Source organism: Marmota monax, unplaced genomic scaffold (assembly GCF_021218885.2).
Source record: "Marmota monax isolate L192 unplaced genomic scaffold, Marmota_monax_Labrador192_F-V1.1 WCK01_AAM20220418_F8-fsc00177, whole genome shotgun sequence".
NCBI classification, from domain to species: domain Eukaryota; kingdom Metazoa; phylum Chordata; class Mammalia; order Rodentia; family Sciuridae; genus Marmota; species Marmota monax.
In genome coordinates, this window is record NW_026694922.1 from 88,338 (window position 1) to 106,305 (window position 17,968).

The 17,968-nt window shown below is 38.6% G+C and overlaps 1 long non-coding RNA gene across 2 annotated transcripts in view; it reads right to left on the minus strand.

Moving 5' to 3' along the window:
- The window catches only part of LOC124081130 (uncharacterized), a 102,470-nt gene extending 88,331 nt beyond the window's left edge, over positions 1-14,139 (minus strand). The window contains exons 1-3 of one of the 2 annotated variants that reach the window (XR_009225210.1): positions 14,125-14,139; positions 13,659-13,736; positions 2,890-2,964 (exon numbers count right to left, since the gene is read on the minus strand). This is a non-coding gene — a long non-coding RNA (uncharacterized LOC124081130). The remainder of the gene's footprint in view (positions 1-2,889; positions 2,965-13,658; positions 13,737-14,124) is intronic. The other variant, XR_009225212.1, reaches the window with a different exon arrangement.
- Between the last annotated feature and the right edge of the window lie 3,829 nt (positions 14,140-17,968).

The following is a 17,968-nucleotide window of genomic DNA, read 5'->3' on the forward strand; positions in this document are numbered from 1 at the left end:
CAAGCCAGGTGCAGTGGCACATACCTATAATCCCAGCAAGTCAGGTGGCTGAAACAGGAGGACTGCAAGTTCAAGGCTAGCCTTTTATTGTGAGCAAAAGTGTCTCACAATAAAAAAGGCTTGGGATATGACTCAGTGAGAGAGTCAATGCCCAGTAGAGGGAAAACAACAGTTATTCAGGTTGGGTATTTGACAGATAATTTCTCAAAAATGAGAAAAGGAAGTAAGTTTGTCACTTCAAAATTCAAGTTTAATTTTAATTTTGGAAAAACTGAATGTCCTACCATGACTCTCAAGATTTATAAAGTCTAGATGAGTAGTGATATTAGCAAAAATAAATTTTTGATATCAAATAATGATATGTGCCAACATTCAGAAGGGCTAAATAACCCAGTGAACAAATATTTTCCACATGACCAAGTCATGATGTTATCAAACCCTGCATGAATAAAAGATCCATTCCAAATGTAAGATAGGCCAATAAATTTTTAGTGCAACTGAGTACTAAAAATTGATTGATAGGATTTATCCAACTGAAATTTAAAAAATCTGTTAAACATTGTTATAATGTCACGAGAGAATATTCACGATTACCTGATTTGTATGAGACTTGATTTTTTTTCTTTTTTATTTCTTTTTGGTACTGGGATTTAACCCAGGAACAATTTACCACTGAGCTACATCCCCAGCCTTTTTATCTTCTATTTTGAGACAGGGTCTCACTAAATTCCTTCAGGCCTCCCTAAATTGCTGAGAATGGCCTTGAATTTGCAATCCTCCTGCCTCAGCCTCCTGAATTGCTGGGATTTCAGGGATGCACCACCACATGTAACTGAATTTTCTTCACCCACTTTAACCAAAGTAAATTGCTACAAACTAAATGCAGAAGCAGATATGATAATGCAGTTTTTTAATGAGTCTTATAAACATATAGAGCTGGTTGAGTGCTTGCCTAGCTTGTGAAAAATCCTGGGTTCAAGACATAGCAATGCCAAAAAAAAAAAAAAAAAGAGGAAGGAAAAAACCCATGAGAACAAATGGGTAAAACAAAGCCATTCTTCTCAATTTTTTTTTCTGAAAACATAGTTATTTTATGTGAAAATATGTTATTTATATTAAGCCATGGATCTATAATGTTACTTTTATTTAATTCTGTTTGTTTTGTTTTGTTACCAGGGATTGAACCCAAGGGTGCTTAACCATTAAGCCACAACCCCAGCCTTTTCTATTTTGTATTTTGAGACAGAATCTTGCTAAGTTACCTAGGGACTCACTCAGTTGTGGAAGTTGGCTTTAAACTTGTGATTCTTCTGCCTCTGCTTCCTGAGCCACTGTATTACATCTCTGGTATGCACCACTGAGCCTGGCTTATTTTTTATTTTGAGACAGAGTCTCTCTAAATTGCTTAGGTCTTCCCTAAATTGCTGAGAGGGCTTTAAACTTGTGATCCTCCTGCCTCAGGTCCCTGAGTCGCTGGGATTATAAGCATTCTCCACCATGCCTGGCTATTTTAAAATTTTTTTTTATAATGTAGAACCCAGGGCCTTGAGCATGCTAGGTAAGCGCTCTATCTCTGAGCTATGCCCCCAGCCCAATAATGTTTTTAAAATTTTTTTTTAATTTTTTTAGTTGTAGATGGACACAATATCTTTTATTTATTTATTTTTATGTGGTGCTAAGGATCAAACCCAGTGCCTCACACATGCTAGGCTAGCACTCTACCACTGAGCTATAACCCCAGCCCTTAATAATGTTATTTTAAACAAAATATTAGCCTACTGAACACAGCAGCACATGAAAAGGATCATTCATCATGACTAAGTGACATGAGTCACTGGGATGCAAGTATGATTCAACATATGCAAATCAATAAATGTCATACACCACATTAACAGAATGAACAACAAAAATCATATAAACATCTCAATAGATACAGAAAAGGCATTTCAAAAAAATTCAGCACGGAGGCTGCTGTAGCTCAGTGGCTGAACACCTGCCTAGCATGTGTGAGGTACTGGGTTAGATCCTTAGCACCCCATAAAAATAAATAAATAAAATAAAGGTTAAAAAAGAAGAAACATACAACATATGTCCTTAAAAAAAATTCAGCATCTTTTCATAACAAAAAAAAAATCTCAACAAACTAGGTATTTGTTTTCTTTTGTTTTGGGTGGCAGGGATTAAACCCAGGGGTGTTTAGCCACTGAACCACATCTCCAGCCCTTTTTTTAGAGTTTGAGACAGGGTCTCACTAAGTTGCTTAGGGCCTTGCTTAGTTGCTGCTATTGGCCTCAAACCAGCAATCCTTCTGCCTCAGCCTCTTTAGTTGCTGGGATTACAGGTGTGTGCCATTGAACTCAGCAGTAAAAAAGAATTTTTAATGCTGAAATTTGTATGGAACCACAAAAGACCCGAAAGAGTTAAAGCAATCTCTAGCAAAGAGAACAAAGCATCACACTACATATTTTCAAAATTTACTACAAAGCTATAGTAGTCAAAATAGATCTGTGCCTGGACAGCATAAAAAACACTCAGACTGATAGAGCAGAATAGAAATCCCACAGACAAATTCATATATTTACAGACCATTGATGGCAAGAAAACAATGGGAAAAGGAAAGTCTTTTCAGTAAATGGTGCTAGGAAAACTGGATATCCATTTGAAGAAGAATTAAATTAGACCCTCAACTCATATCATATCCAAAAAAAAAAATCTCAAAATGGATTAAAGAATTAAATGTAAGTCCTAAAACTAAAACATCTTACAAAAACATAGGGCAAAACCTCCATGACATTGGTCTGGCAATGATTTTTAGATATGACCCCCCCATAAAACACAGGCAACACAAGCAAAAACAAAAAGACAAAGCTGCACAATCCTGGCACCTACCTGTAATTTCAGTGACAGGAACCTGAGGAAGGAGGATTGCTAGCTCAGGGTCAACCTCAGCAACTTATCAAGACCCTGTCTCAAAATAAAATATAAAAAGGGATGAGGATGTAGCCACCCCTGGGAACCAAAAATAAATAAATAAAGATAAAAATAGAACTATCAACAATCCCACTATTGGGTATATATCCAAAGGAAATAAAATCCATATACAACAGATATCTACAATCTTAGATTTATGTGACATTATTCACAATAGCCAAGACATGGAATCAAACGAAGTGCCCAACAGTGGATGAATGAATAAAGAAAATCTTGTATATATACACAATGGAATATTATTCAGCCTTAAAAAAGAAGGAAATCCTGTTACTTGTGATGACATGAATGAAGTCAGAGGACATTATGCTAAGTGAAATAAGCCAGGCACAGAAAAAAATACAGCAAGAACTCATTTACATGTGGAATCTAAAAAAAGTAAAACTCATAGAAACAGAGTAAAATGGTGGTTATCAGGGGCTGGGGGTGAGAAGATAGAGAAACTATTGGCCAGGGATTTAAAATATCAATTATACAGGAGAAATAAATTCAAGCAGTCTAGTGTACGTTACCATGACTACAGTTATACAGCATACTATATTGTGTATAGTACATTGTATGCTATATTGTAACAATATATTGTGTAAGAAAGTAAGTTTTAAGTGTGCTTACCACAAAGATAAGCATGTGAGCTAATTGCATATGTTAAACAACAGTTTGATGTAGCAATTCCATAATCTATACCAAACTATCATGTGGTGCACCATAGTTTTTATTTATCAATTAAAAACAAAAAATATAAAACTATATGAAAATGCATTCAAAGACAATATTATAACATTCTAGGGCTGGGGTGTGGTTCAGTGGTAGAGCATTTGCCTAGCAAGCTCCAGGGCCTTGGGATGGATCCCCAACATAGTAAAAAATAACAATAATAATAATATTGAAAGAGAAGACAGGCATTGTGGCACATACCCGTGATCCCAGTTATTCAGAAGGACTGCAAGGTTATGCTTAGTGAAATAAGCCAGGCACAGAAAGAAATACAGGTACTGGGTTCAATCCTCAGTACCCCATAAAACTTATTGAGACCCTGTCTCAAAATAAAAAAATAAACAGGACTGGGAATGTAGCTCAATGGAATAGTACTAGCTTCGTATGCATGAGGTCCTCAGTTCCATCCCAGTACCACATAATAATATTGTAAGGGGAAGGTGTTACAGAAATGTACCAACCAGTTAATTAAAAATAGTATGCTAAACACTTTTACTTTGTAAATTTAATAAACTATTTAATATTGCCTTTTAATTCCTACCAAGATAATATCCATTAATATAACTGATAACAAAAGCTCTTTAGGGTCTTCAATAATTTTAAAGAAACCAACAAGTTTGAGAACCACTACTGTAGAATAGTTATTCAAGTTTTCTAACAGTCAAGTCATTTTTAATCAACATAGGGATTTTTAAAATTTAAATAGCTATATTTAACGTATATTTAGAAAAATGTAACTGTGGAGAGCTGCTCTGAATGACCACACCTTCCAGTCCTGAAGCACGAGGCTCTGACCAATCACTACATTTTGTGGTGACTTGGGGGTTGTCCCAGCTTTGATAGCAAGGCGGGTCTTCAGGTGTAGGTGTCACCCACAGAGGTTGAGCTACACTCACCTATTATATATTATAAGGGGAGACAGGCAAGGTGGCATATAATCTCAGTTATTGTAATCCAACCCCTTGCCTCATTTGAACGGCTTCTTCCCAATAAAAGGTTTCAGCACGTGCTTCCCTCTCTCTTTCCACAGACCCCTAAGGTCAGAAAAGCTGTCATAGGACCCAAAGAAAAAGGAATTTCTCTGTCTCTGTGTGATTATTTCGTGCCAACTCAGTTCACCTGGAGTGACCTTGAGTGTTTAGTCGTCGAATGTGACATATAACATCAAACTTAATATCACAGATATCTTTGCTGAGGATGAGGCTGAAGTTATTTACATAAAATAATGAATTGATTTAAAGGAAAATATGAAGTAAATGATAGTATAAAACAGATTATGTCCAAAATTCATGAAGCTGGTACCAAATGACTGGACTTTAGGAAACACTCAAACAGTGATCGAGCTTTTGAATTAGACCTGCCACCATTTCTAACTGTGTGGGGGGCTTTCATCTGAAAAATATTTGATTGGCTCCAGGTAAAGTGGCACATGCCTGTAATTCCAGCGACTTGAGAGGCCAAGGCAGAAGGACTGCAAGTTCAAAGCCAATCTCAGCAAAGGCAAGGCACTAAACAACTTATGAGACCCTGACTCTAAATAAGATCCAAAATAAGGCTGAGGATGTGACTCAGTGGTCAAGTGCCCCTAAGTCCAATCCCTAGTACCCCCCAAAAATAAAACAGATGATCGAGGGAATGAAATGTGTTAACGAATGTACAGTGACACTACTAGATGTGATTCCCATGGTCCTCCCAGGGAAAGGCAACTGACAGTCCAGTAACAGGGAAAATCTGCTCAAGTAGGAGGTAGGAGACCTGGGTCACTAACTGACACAACTGAGCTTCTGACTTACTGCCTGATCTGACCTCACCCTTAGGGCTTCAGTTTTTCCATCCAGAAAAGAAAAGTAAGATGTCATCCTCTCTCCAGAGCCTCCCAGTTCTACCAACCATCCTCTGATTAAAGGATAAGCCTTACCTTGTTTGATGATTGCATCACAGAGTGACAGAATTGCAGCTGGAAAGGACTCAGGAGTTCCAAATATTTCTCCTTGGCATCCCATCTTATTTCATAAATGAGGAAACTGAGGCCCACAGAGACTAAACAACTTGTTTATCAATATTGTTGAGTTGGGGAAGGTGGCAGGTTCTGCACCCAGGGTCTAGTGAGGAAATGAGAGTGCTTCCTCTTTGAGAAATAACTTCTTTGGTGTTTGGTGGTTTAACCACTACAGGCTTTAAATACTCGGCAATTCCACTGGGAATGCAATTCTCAGTTTAGCCTGTGAAAATCAATGCTCTAGGGGTGGGAACACTGGGTTAGCAGGCTTGATGGACTGCTTCAAGTTACTAACTAAATCCACCTTTAAAAAGATACGGTGCCCCCTCTAAATTCCCCAAGGAAAGGCAGAGGAAATGAAATTGGCTAAAAGAGATCAGAAGGGAGGGGTCTGAGGGTAGCACTTTCTTCTTTCTCTTCCTTTCCATTTGTCCTCCCTGACTTCTCCCTGTCCTTTCCCTCCCTCCCTCCCCAATGTAGGACAACACACCCCTCTCAGCACCCCACTTGCTCTGCCCAAAGCCTCCCTGCAGCCTGGGCCAACTCACCAGCTACAAATAGAATCAGAACCCACCGAAAATAGCTCCTCTTCCCTTCTGCCCAGAACTTCCAAGTGCTTGCTAGAACACCCTGCCCTCACTGAGCAGGCCTCAAGCAGTGAACTCAGGTAGAGAGGTACACTAAGCCCAGGGATAGGGATCATCTCAAGAACAACCACCCCAATAATAGCTGACTCTTGAGTGTTGTCTCAGTGCCAGCACCATTGCAAAGACTTTCCGGATGAGGAAGGTCCAATGGTACAGATGAAGCTCAGAGAAGTAAAGAACTTGCTCAAGGCCACACAGCAAGTGAGAGGTGGAGATGAATTCCAAATCCTCCCTGCAAGAGGATTATAGTTCACAGTAAACCACTACAATGCACTTCATGTCTCCATGCAAGGACAATTAGTCCCAGATCCATGAGGCTGGAGTAAAATCTCCAGGCCTTCCTAACAGCCAGGGAAACTGAGGCCCAGAGAAAGGAGTCTTGCCCAAAGGCAAGCACTTAGTAAATGAGTAAATCAAGCACCCAGGTTTCTTGGCTCAGAGGCCAATTGTTTTTGCAGAGGTTGAGGCAAACAGAGATTCCCTTGTTCCTTTTATGTGGAAGCCCTATGGGTCTTTTTTTTTTTCTTTTTTAACTTTTCAACCTCCTTCCATTTCCCAACAGAGCAGAGAGATCCTGTCCCCCCACACACACACTCCCCACTGCCCCCTCCCTGGCTCCCAGACACCAGTCTGGCAGCCAGGCATCCTGAGATTACCTCTTCTTCCCCCTCTGCTCAGGGTGTTTAATGTTCTAGGGGAAGAAAGCAAACAGCAGGGCATAAATCACGGGTGACACAGGCTGACTTTCTCCTTTGCTGAATATGAAGCAGACGGGACCCAGCAAGGAAAGAGAATTAGCAGGGATTTGCTGGCTCATTTAAATCCAAGGTCCAAGGGCACTTGCATTTCTCCTACCCTTGAGAGCTAGACAAATTTTCTTTTACTCCAAGATCCCATTTGTTATAAAATAATTCTTTGAAATAGTCTTGGCCTTTTGCAGTGAAGACAAAAAAAAGAACAGAATAAGGCCAAGGAAGCTATGCTGGGGGTGGGGGTGGGGGTAGGGATTAAGTTATTTAAGAAATCGTTGAGAGATATGAGAAGAGTCTAACACCTAATATAAGAGCATCTTGATTCCATTTTCAGCCCTATGAACTCTGCAATGCTGCCTCAGTTTCCCCCAGTGTGTCTGGGAACCAAGAGTCAAAAGAGATACATACACTCCCTCAATTATTTATTTTTTTTCTTTTTGCAGTGATGGGGATTGAAGCCAGGGTCTCATGCATGGTAGGCAAACACTCTACTACTGAGCTTTACTTTCCACCTTCAGTCAATCTCTGCTTGTTGCAAATATCCATTGAGCACTCCCTTGATTGAGCACCAGGATAAGCTCTGCCCATGCAACAGTGAACAAGACAAAACTAGTCCCTTCCCTCCTGAGACAGAGCCTTGTTGTCAAGACAAAGTCAACAGAAGCCCAGGTAAGGGTTCAGATGGAGAAGATAGAGGATTTATGGCAGCAGTGATATAAAGAAACCTACTCCAGACTTATGGTGGTTCGGGTAACATTCATGTAGAGACTGGTAGGATTTGGGGGGCAAAAGTCAAGGGAAAAGGTGACTCAAGTGGAGGGCATAGTACATGCAATGACCCAGAAAGAAGCACAAGAAAGCTGGCCTATTCCCTGAACCAACCGAGATGGGTGTTTTTACGCATCTTACTGTGAGGCATTCTCAGAGGAGAATCTTATTGAAATTCTATGAGTTAATGCTACGTTAATCATAGCATGCGAGATATCATAAGGTTACATTCTTTTCATATCACAAATTCCTTCATCAGCACCTCTAGGAACGAACCCTGTCCCAACAAGTCTCTGAATGTTGATGGATCCTTTTATTGCACTTCTTCCATCAGTCTCCCTGGGTACCAAATTCCTCACTTTTTAAAAATATTTTTGTAGTTGTAGATGGACAGAGTGCCTTTATTTTATTTGTTTATTTTTATATGGCACTGAGGATTGAACCGAGTTCCTCACGCATGCTAGGCAAGCGCTCTGCCACTAAGCTACAGCCCCAACCCAATTCCTCACTTTTTAAAGTCAAATTTTCTAAGAAGTGACACACTGTCTTCCTATATCAGGGCATATGTAGCATAAAAGGGTATGATGTGGAGGCCTTGTTCTTTCTGGGAAATTACAGAATTATGTCCAACTATAGATAAAAAATAAAAGTCATTGTGTATCCTTAGTCCAATACTCTGCAGGAAATGTGACTCTAAAGACAGGAACCAGGTGCTCAGTAATATATCTAGAAACTAATCTCTATTTTCCACCAATGAGGCTAAGAAAGGCTAATGATTTGCTCTGTTTCCTTTCAAAGAAGTGACTGGGCCAGCTTTCAAACCCAAGTGATTGGCCTGTGACTTCAGAGTTTCCCAAATGTTTCTAAGGCATAATATTGCATAGCTATCCTCAAAATAAACAGAATGGAAAAAGAGTTTACCAGTTGAATAAATTTGAGACATGTTGAGTTTAACAAAGTCGCCAGGTTTTTTTTTAATTGCTGCAAAACTTCTCAGAGCTTTGAGGTACTGATATACATTGCAAGATGTTTAAGAGGCGTTATAGAATTTGTAGAATTTCTAGAACTCATTTGAACCAAGGACACATTGCTCTTGGGCAACTTCTGGGATATGGAACCTACTCTAGGAAACACTGCACTAATTATTCCATGATCCTATAAGCATTTATATCCTTATTTATAAAGGGAGTCCACTCTACATATTTAGATAGATGAGTGAATATATAGATTGACCACTGCCTTGTTGTGACCTCAGGTATATAACATCCTCTCCTTTTGGAGCCTCAGTTTTTTCCTCTACAGGGGAAAGCAAACTTTTTCTGTAAAGGATGAAATAATATGTGTTTTAGTCTTTGCAGACCACATAAGTCTTTCTTCCTTACTTCCTTCCTTCTTTTCCTCTTTAAAATGTAAAAGCCATTCTTGGCTCTCAGGCTAAGAAAACAGGCTAGAGAGAAAGAAGAACAAGAGGATTTGGGTCTGAGCCATAGATTGCTGAGTCATGCTCAACGCACTCATCTATCCATGTATGAGGTGTGAGGAAATTTGTCGGGTATCCTGCATTTTGTTATGTTTTTGATCCACCTTTAAGCCATCTTAGAAGGCAGACACCAAGTTGTACCCCCTCTCTATGAAAAAGATGACATCCAGAGAATGAAAATAATTCTCCTGATTTTCAGAGTAACTAGAATGACCAGAGGAGTTTGGAATGAGGACCAGTCCTGAGGATAAATCCACCAGACCCTGATGCTTTTTAGAAAAGATGTCAAACCTATAGTGTATACTCCAACATCTCTGTTATTTCTATGAGGCAAAGATTTAAAAGCAGTAGGTTGGGGACTTATGGTGTATTTCAGTGGTAGACCACTTGCTTAGCATGCACAAGATGTACAAGGCCCTGGTTTGGCTCCCTAGCACCAAAAAAAAAAAAAAATAGTGGTACCCTTGATTGGGACTCAACAAGGTTGATTGTCAGCTGGATATAGTGGTGCACGCCTGTAATCTCAGCAACTTGGGAAGCTAAGGCAGAAGGATCTCAAAATTGAGGTCAGCCTCAGCAATTTATCAAGGCCCTAAGCAATTCTGTGGCAACTGGCTCAAAATTAAAAGGGCTGGGAATGTAGCTCAGAACCTGTTTCAATATATGCTACCAACTTGAACTACTTCCTGAGCCTATGTTTGAATGACCAGGGCACTCACAGCCAATTTCTTCCACTTTCATCCTTAATTACATAGAACATTAGGTTGTTTGATAAATGTTTAACATGTTAGTCTTTACTCAGTCTTTGTATGGATCGATTTGTGTTTTGTTTATCCGAGTTCAATATTTGAGGCAAAATTCCTTTGGGTTCTTGGCTGCTCAGAAATAGACTCACATAAATATGGCCAATTGGTTTTTGACAGGTGCAAAAGCAATTCAATAAAGGGGAAAAAATAGCTCTTTTAAAAAATAGCTTTTTAAAAAAGTGATGTCAGAGAGCCCAGTGCAGTGGTGCATGCCTGTAATCCCAGCAACTCAAGAAAGAGAGAGAGGAAAAATGAAACAGCAGAAAACAGAAAGAACAATAAAAATTATTCTAGAAAAGGGAAAACATAGCCGGGCTAGGTGGCACATGCCTGTAATCCCAGCAGCTCGGGAGGCTGAGAAAGGAGGATTGTGGGTTCAAAGTCAGCCTCAGCAACAGCAAGGTATTAAGCAATTCAATGAGACCCTGTCTCTAAATAAATACAAAATAGGGCTAGGGATGTAGCTCAGTGATCGAATGCCCCTCCCCAGGTACCCACTCCCCCCAACACAGAAAAAAAAGAAAAAGAAAAGGGTAAACACAAGAAGCATAGTAAATAGAAAACATAAAATAAAGTGGCAGGAACAAATCCAAATTATAAATAATTAAATGTGGCCAGGCAGTATGACATACCCCTATATCCCAGAGATTCAGGAGCCTCTGAGGAAGGAGGATTACAATTTTGAGGCCAGTCTCAGCAGCTGAGTGAGCCCTAAGCAACTTGGTGAAACTGTCTTTCAAAATAAAAAATAAAAAGGGCTGGGGATGTGGTTCAGTAGTTAAGTGCCCTGGGTTCAATCTGCAATACCAAAAAAATTAAAATGTATCAGAGCAATTGGACATCATAGCAGGGGAGAAAATTATCTAGAACATATAAAAAAATTAGCTCAACATCGATCTAGAAGTAAAATGTAAAGCATAAAACTATAGAACTTTTGGGGGGAAAATAAGAGAAAACCATAGAGATCTAAGAGTAGGCAAAAAAAGTTTTAGATTTGACATTAAAATTACAACTCAAAAAAAGAAAAATCAATATATTGGACCACATCAAATTTAAAACCATATACTCTGTAGAAGACTCTGCAAAGAAGATGAAATAGCAAGCTACAGACCTGGAGAAGATATTTGTAAACTACATATCCAATAAAGAACTCTTAAAAACTCAACAGTAAAAATCAAACAATCCAATTAGAACATGGGCAAAAAAACATGAATAAAATATTTCACAGAAGAAAATGTACACATGAAAAGATGTCCAGCCTCATTAGTCATTAGGGAAATACAAATTGAAACTACAATGAGATACAACTACAAACCTATCAGAATGATCAGCAAGAGGGAGGAGAGGAAGGAAAGAAGTACTGGAGTCAGAAGTGGAGCAAATTATGTTATATGCATTTGTGAATTTGTCAAAAGGAAGCCCATTATTATGTATAACTATGATGTGATAATAAAAAAATCATTTTAAAATTTAAAATTAAGTCATCAGAATGGTTAAAATAAAAATAACAATAACACTAAATGCTGGTGAGGTTACAGAGAAACTGGATGATTCATATGTTGGTGGGAATGAAAAATGGCAAGATCAGTCTGGGGGTGCTGGGGTTGTGGCTTAGTAGTAGAGCGCTTGCCTAGCATGTGTGAGACACTGGGGTTCAATCCTCAGCCCCACATAAAAATAAATAAAGATATTGTGTCCATCTACAACCTAAAAACATATTTTTTTAAAAAATATCACTATGGGGGCTGGGGATGTGGTTCAAGCGGTAGTGCGCTCGCCTGGCATGTGTGTGGCCCGGGTTCATCCTCAGCACCACATACAAACAAAGATGTTGTGTCCGCCGAAAAACTAAAAAATAAATATTAAAAAAAATCACTCTGGGGAAAAGTATTGCCATTTCTTACAAAACTAAATATTTATGTAGAGCAATCTTAGTCTTGGGCATTTCTCCCAGAGAAATGAAATACAATGTTCACACAAAATCTTGTACATATTGCTAATAGCAGTTTTACTCATAATAGCCCCAAATTGAAATCAACCTTGATATTCTTCAACTGGTAAATATAAATGAGTACATTGATTCCACAGAATGCCACTGAGCATTAAGAGAGAAGCAACTAATAATGCCTGCAACAATAGTTTCAGATCTTTGTTGGATCTTATGGAAATTATGCTGTGTAAAAAAGGCACACACCTGTAATCCCAGAGGCTTGGGAGGCTGAAGCAGGAGGATCTCAAGTTCAAAGCCAACCTCAGCAATTTAGTGGGGCCCTAAGTAACTCAGCAAGACACTGTCTCTAAATAAAATATCAAAAAGGGCTGGAGATGTGGCTCAGTGGTTAAGCACTCCTGAGTTCAATCCTCAGTATCAAAAAAAAAAAAAAAAAGCACTCTCAAAAGGCAACACACACTGTATGATTCTATTTATATAACATTATATTACATAATATTTTTTGTGTGTGAGGGGGAACATGGTTCTAGGAATTAAACACAGAGTCTTGTGCATGCTAGGTAAGCACTATGCCACTGAGCTACCTTCCCAGCTCCTACATAACATTCTTGAAAGAACAAAGTTGTACAGTTGTAGAATAGATTAGTGGTTACTAGGAATTAGGCTGTGAGAAAAGGAGAAGGGTTACACACAAGGCATCCTTGTGAGGGAAGGAACTGTTTTGTATCTTGACTCTGGTGGTGGTCAAACAATTCTACACATGTGCTAAAATTACATAGAAATACACACACATACACACACACACACGCACACAAAGATATATATATAAATGAATGCATGTAAAACTGATGAAACCTGAAGCCAGATGTGGTAGTACACAGTTGTAATCCTAGTGCCTCAGGAGGCTGAGACAGGGAGATCACAACTTCAAAGCCAACCTCAGCAACTTATCAAGGTCCTAAGCAATTTAGCAAGACCCTGTCTCTAAATAAAAAATAAAAAAGGACTGGGGATATGGCTCAGTGGAAAAGTGCCCCTGGGTTCAATCCCACGTACAAAACAAAATAAAACAACAACAACAAAAACCTGGTGAAACCCAAATAAGGTGGATGAAATATATCCAATGTCAATTTCCTGATATTGTACTATAGTTATATAGATAGTGCCACTGGGGGAAAAAATGGGCAAAGGGCATAAATTGCTCTGTGGGATTTCTTACAACTGCATGGAAATGTATAGAGATCTCGAAAAAAAAATTGTTGTTGTTGTTTTTGCTTGATTTTTAAATTCCTTTGAGTTCTTGACCCAAAATGGTTCATTCCATGGCTGAAGGTGTGTTTGCCATTCATTTGTCTATTAAAATCTCACTTTGGGACTGGGGTTGTGGCTCAGTGGTAGAGCACTCATACAGCATGCGAGGCCCTGGGTTTGATTGTCAGCACCACATAAAAATAAATAAAATAAAGGTATTGTATTCAACTACAACTAAAATATATATATATATATATATATATATATATATATATATATATATATATATATAAAAAACTCACCCGATAACTTTAAGCAAAGTCTGTGTCTGTCAAGCATTGGACTAACTGCTGTCCATACATCACCTCTCTTAATAGAACCTAGGAAGAAAGGAAGCACTGTAATTATGTTTCCATTTAACAGATGAGGAAACTGAAGTTCAATAAAGTCAAGTCAAATGCTCCAATCCACATAGTGATTAAGGGTCAGGAACAAAACCAGAGCCTCTGAGGCCAAGTCCCCCGCCCATAATCTTTGCATTACATTCTCTTCTCTGACTAGATGCTGTGTGACATTGGATTTTGGCCTAGATGAGCACTGAAGCTGAGACAAAAGGCCAAGGCTCTCATTTTGTATAATTCTTCTAGATTCCCCTAGACCATCCCAATTCCCAAGATTAAGTTCAAGTCCTAACATCATCACTTGCCAGCTACATTCGTGGCCTTAAAAAAGGCACATCTTGAACTAGGCACACGTAGTAGCACACACCTGTAATCCCAGCTACTCAGGAGGCTGAAGCAGGGAGATTGCAAGTTCGAGGTCAGCATGGTCAACTCGGGGAGACCCTGTCTCAAAATAGAAAATAAAAAGGACTAAGGATGTAGCTCAGTGGTAAAGTATCCTTAGGTTCAAACACCAGTTCTAAAAAAGAAAAAAAAAAAGTCACTTCTTTCTAAGCTTCAGTTTCCTCACCCTTAAATCAGAGCTCGAAATTCCAGCATTGTCAGTGGATCAAATGAAGTAATGCATTTCAAAGGGCTTTGGACACACCAAAGGGGGCAGTTATTATTAATAACAGGGCACCATGAAGTAAATTCTAAATATAGGCCACTCACTCCTATTTATCTTCTGGTTTGATGGCAAATGCTTTGAGGGCTTGGGCTGAGTTTTAACCTTTTATTTTATCCTAACTTCCTTTATAAAGTGATCCAAAAACTGACAGTTTTCTAAAAGATCTTGTTAGTTGTGATGTTGGTAGAAATGTGACCAGAATGCAAAAAAAGGCAAGGTATTGAGAGTAAAAATGAAAAATCTTATAGTTTAGCAGCATTTTTCTTATAAACTAAAGAGAGCTAAGAAAAGGTCTCAGCCAAATATTGGCCCCTGAATTTCCTGCTTTATAACCCTAGGTAATTCCTTGTTTTCAATTTTGGAAGTGTGGGTTCTATCTTTTCAGGGGCATGGAAGAATGTGAAATTTGCTAAGTACTTTGAGGTACAACATGTTCTTGCTATTTATACCAACCAGGACCTGTGGCTGTTTTTTGGGCAACATTTTTCCACATAAAATCAACTTTTTTTCCCCTTTCCCAGTTATGACAACCTTGCAAACTCTCAAACAAATTCCTCAGTTTTATTACTAATGCCAATAACATGGACTTTAAAAACTGCCTTTCATCTCCACATCTTAAGCAACTTTGCAAACAGTAATTAAAGATAAACACCCTGGTGAGGGAGGAGGCACCTATTATTCAGCCCATTTTCCAAACAGGTAAACCCAGACTTACAAATTAGAGGCCTGACCATTAGGTCACCAGGAATTAGAACAGGGAGGAGAGTGGAATTAAGAATTCTGGATTTCCTAGCCCTTGGATTCACCAAGTTGTGGGAAGAAACTATGAGAAGCAAAATGCAAATGCCCCCTCATAGTAGGTGTTCACTGGAGTGTTTAGAGGGATCAGAAAAGAGGAAAGAAGTAAAACTCAATGATATAAGAAAAGAAAGGGAGGGAGATGGACATCTGGGGAGGACACAAGAAAACCATGAACATATGGATGGATGAAGGGCCTGAAACCACTTAGAAAATACTATAAATATTTGATTCATAAATTTGGTTGAAGATGGAAGGAAAATAATTGAAAGGGCAATACGTTTAAACTACATGATTTTAAATGTAAAGTAAGAAAGATACATGTTTTCCCCCCTTAACTTTGTAGTTCAAAATAACTATATCAGGGTGCAGAGGCACATACCTATAGTCCCAATGGCTCCAGAGGCTGAGACAGGAGGATGGTAAGTTCAAGGCCAGCCTGGGCAATTTTGGGAGACCCTGCCTCAAAATGAAAAATGAAAAGGGCTGGAGATGTAGCTAGTGATAGACTGCCCCTGGGTTCAATCTCCAGTTCTGCAAAATAAATAAATAAATAAACCATAAAAAATTATTGAATCATAAGAAGTTTGCAAAAATAGTGCAGAGAGGTTCTGTGTGCCCAACATCCAACTTCCCCAGTGGTTAAAATCTCACATAACTTCACATGTTATCAAAAACAGGAAATTAATTGTTACAATACAATTAACAAGACTACAAGACCTTACTCAAATTATAAAAGTTTGGAAAGCATAATATGTTTAAAATTTTATTTTTATGCATAAATTGCAGAAATTTTAATTATACAACCTGTGTATAATTGTATAGCGTGGATGTTGAGTGTCCTCCATAAGCTTATATATTTAAGATTTGGTCCACAGGGCCCTAGAGGCAGTGATCTAGCCACATGTGTTGGCACACACCTATAATCCCAGCATTCTGGAGGCTGAGGCAGTAGGATCACAAGTTCCAGTGGAGCCTGGGCAATTTAGGGAGTAAAAAATAAAAAGGTTTGGGATGTACCTCAATGGTAGAGCACTCCTAGGTTTAATCCCTAGTGGGGCCTAGTGGGAGATCCTTAAGTCACAGGGGATATGCCCTCAAAAGTGATTATGGGACTCCAACACTTTCCTTTTTCCTCTTCTCTGACTCCTGAGGATGAGGTGAGAAATTTTGCTCTGCTATGGTCTGGTCATAACATGCTTGTTCATCAAAGGTCCAAAGTAATGAGGTCAATTGATCATGGACTGAAACCCCCAGACCTATGATCCAAATAAACCTCTTATCTTTATAAGTTAATTGCTGTAGGTGTTTCATTATAGTAATAGAAACCTGAGTAAGACAACATAAATCAATTTTATGTATGTAAACACCCATGTAACCAACACCCATACCAAGTTATAGAATGTTAATATATTATTATTCTCATGCTTGAAATGATCTATCTTTGTTTTTTTAAGTGTGTATTTGAGTTGGTTTGGGTGTTGCTTTTCTTATTTTGTTTTGTAGTGTTGGGAATGGACGCAGGGCCCTGTGCGTGCCAGGCAAGTCCCTGCCACTGTACTATATCCCCAGCCCTATGATTTTTTTTTTTTTTTTTTTTTTTTTTTTGCAGTACTGGGGATTGAATCCAGGGCCTCATGCATGCTAGGCAAATGCTCTGTCACTGAGCTTTTTTTAGCACTAGGCATCAAACCTTGATAACATGAGAAGTTATGTGAGATTTTACCACTGGGGCTTCATGTATGCTAGGCATACTATATATTCCTTTTTATACCTGGCTTCTTTCACTTAACATTGTGTTCATGAGACCCATTCATGATTTGACATGTAGTAGAAATTCATTTGTTTTCAGTGTTGTTTTGTATTTTATTAATATTTATCTGTCATACTGGGGAAGAATATAAGGGTTGTACCAATTTTGGGCACTGTAAATAAGGAAGCTGTGAATTCTTATATATATTGCTTATTGGACCTAAATACTCATTTCTGATGAGATCATATGAAGGACAGGAATTGTTGGTCTTTGAAAAAACTCAGCTTTGGGAAAAACTCCCAAAAGGTTTTCCAAAGTGGCTGTATACCACTAGCAGCATGAGAGTGCCATGGGTGTATAAAATTTTATGTCATTAAACTCTAGCAAATGATTGAACGCAAGTTTAACTGTGTTCTATTTGTGTTTCCGAATCTTCATTTAAAAGTGTTTTCCTGTTCAGAATGAAAAGTGGAGGCAGTATCTAATAAATCTCAAAGGCTCTGGAGCATAAAGGTAAGATCACAGGTCAGAAGGTAAGAAACTAGCGTTGTCATTTCATTGGAAGACTTGGTGCCTTGGTTTACTTATCTCTAAAAATAACATAGATGGACAGGACTATTTCTAAAGTTCCTTTTAGCTCCAAAGGTCATTATTCCAACATGAAGTATGTGGATGTTGTAATGTTAAGTGAAAGGGTAGAAAGAGCATGCACTACTAGTTGGGAAAACATTTTCTACAGGCAAGGGCTCAAGGAAAAGGAAAAAAAAAAACCAACAATGCTTATATTATTAGAGTGCAGCATATTTCTTTTCTTCCTGTTTTAAATCTGTGCTTATGTGAGTTTTAAGATATTTGTATATGCAAATACAGATTTTTTTTTTTTTGGTACTGAGGGTTGAACCCAGGGCTGCTCAACCACTGAGCCACATTTGCAGGCCTTTTAAAATTTTATTTAGAGACAGGGTCTCACTGAGTTTCTAAATGCCTCGT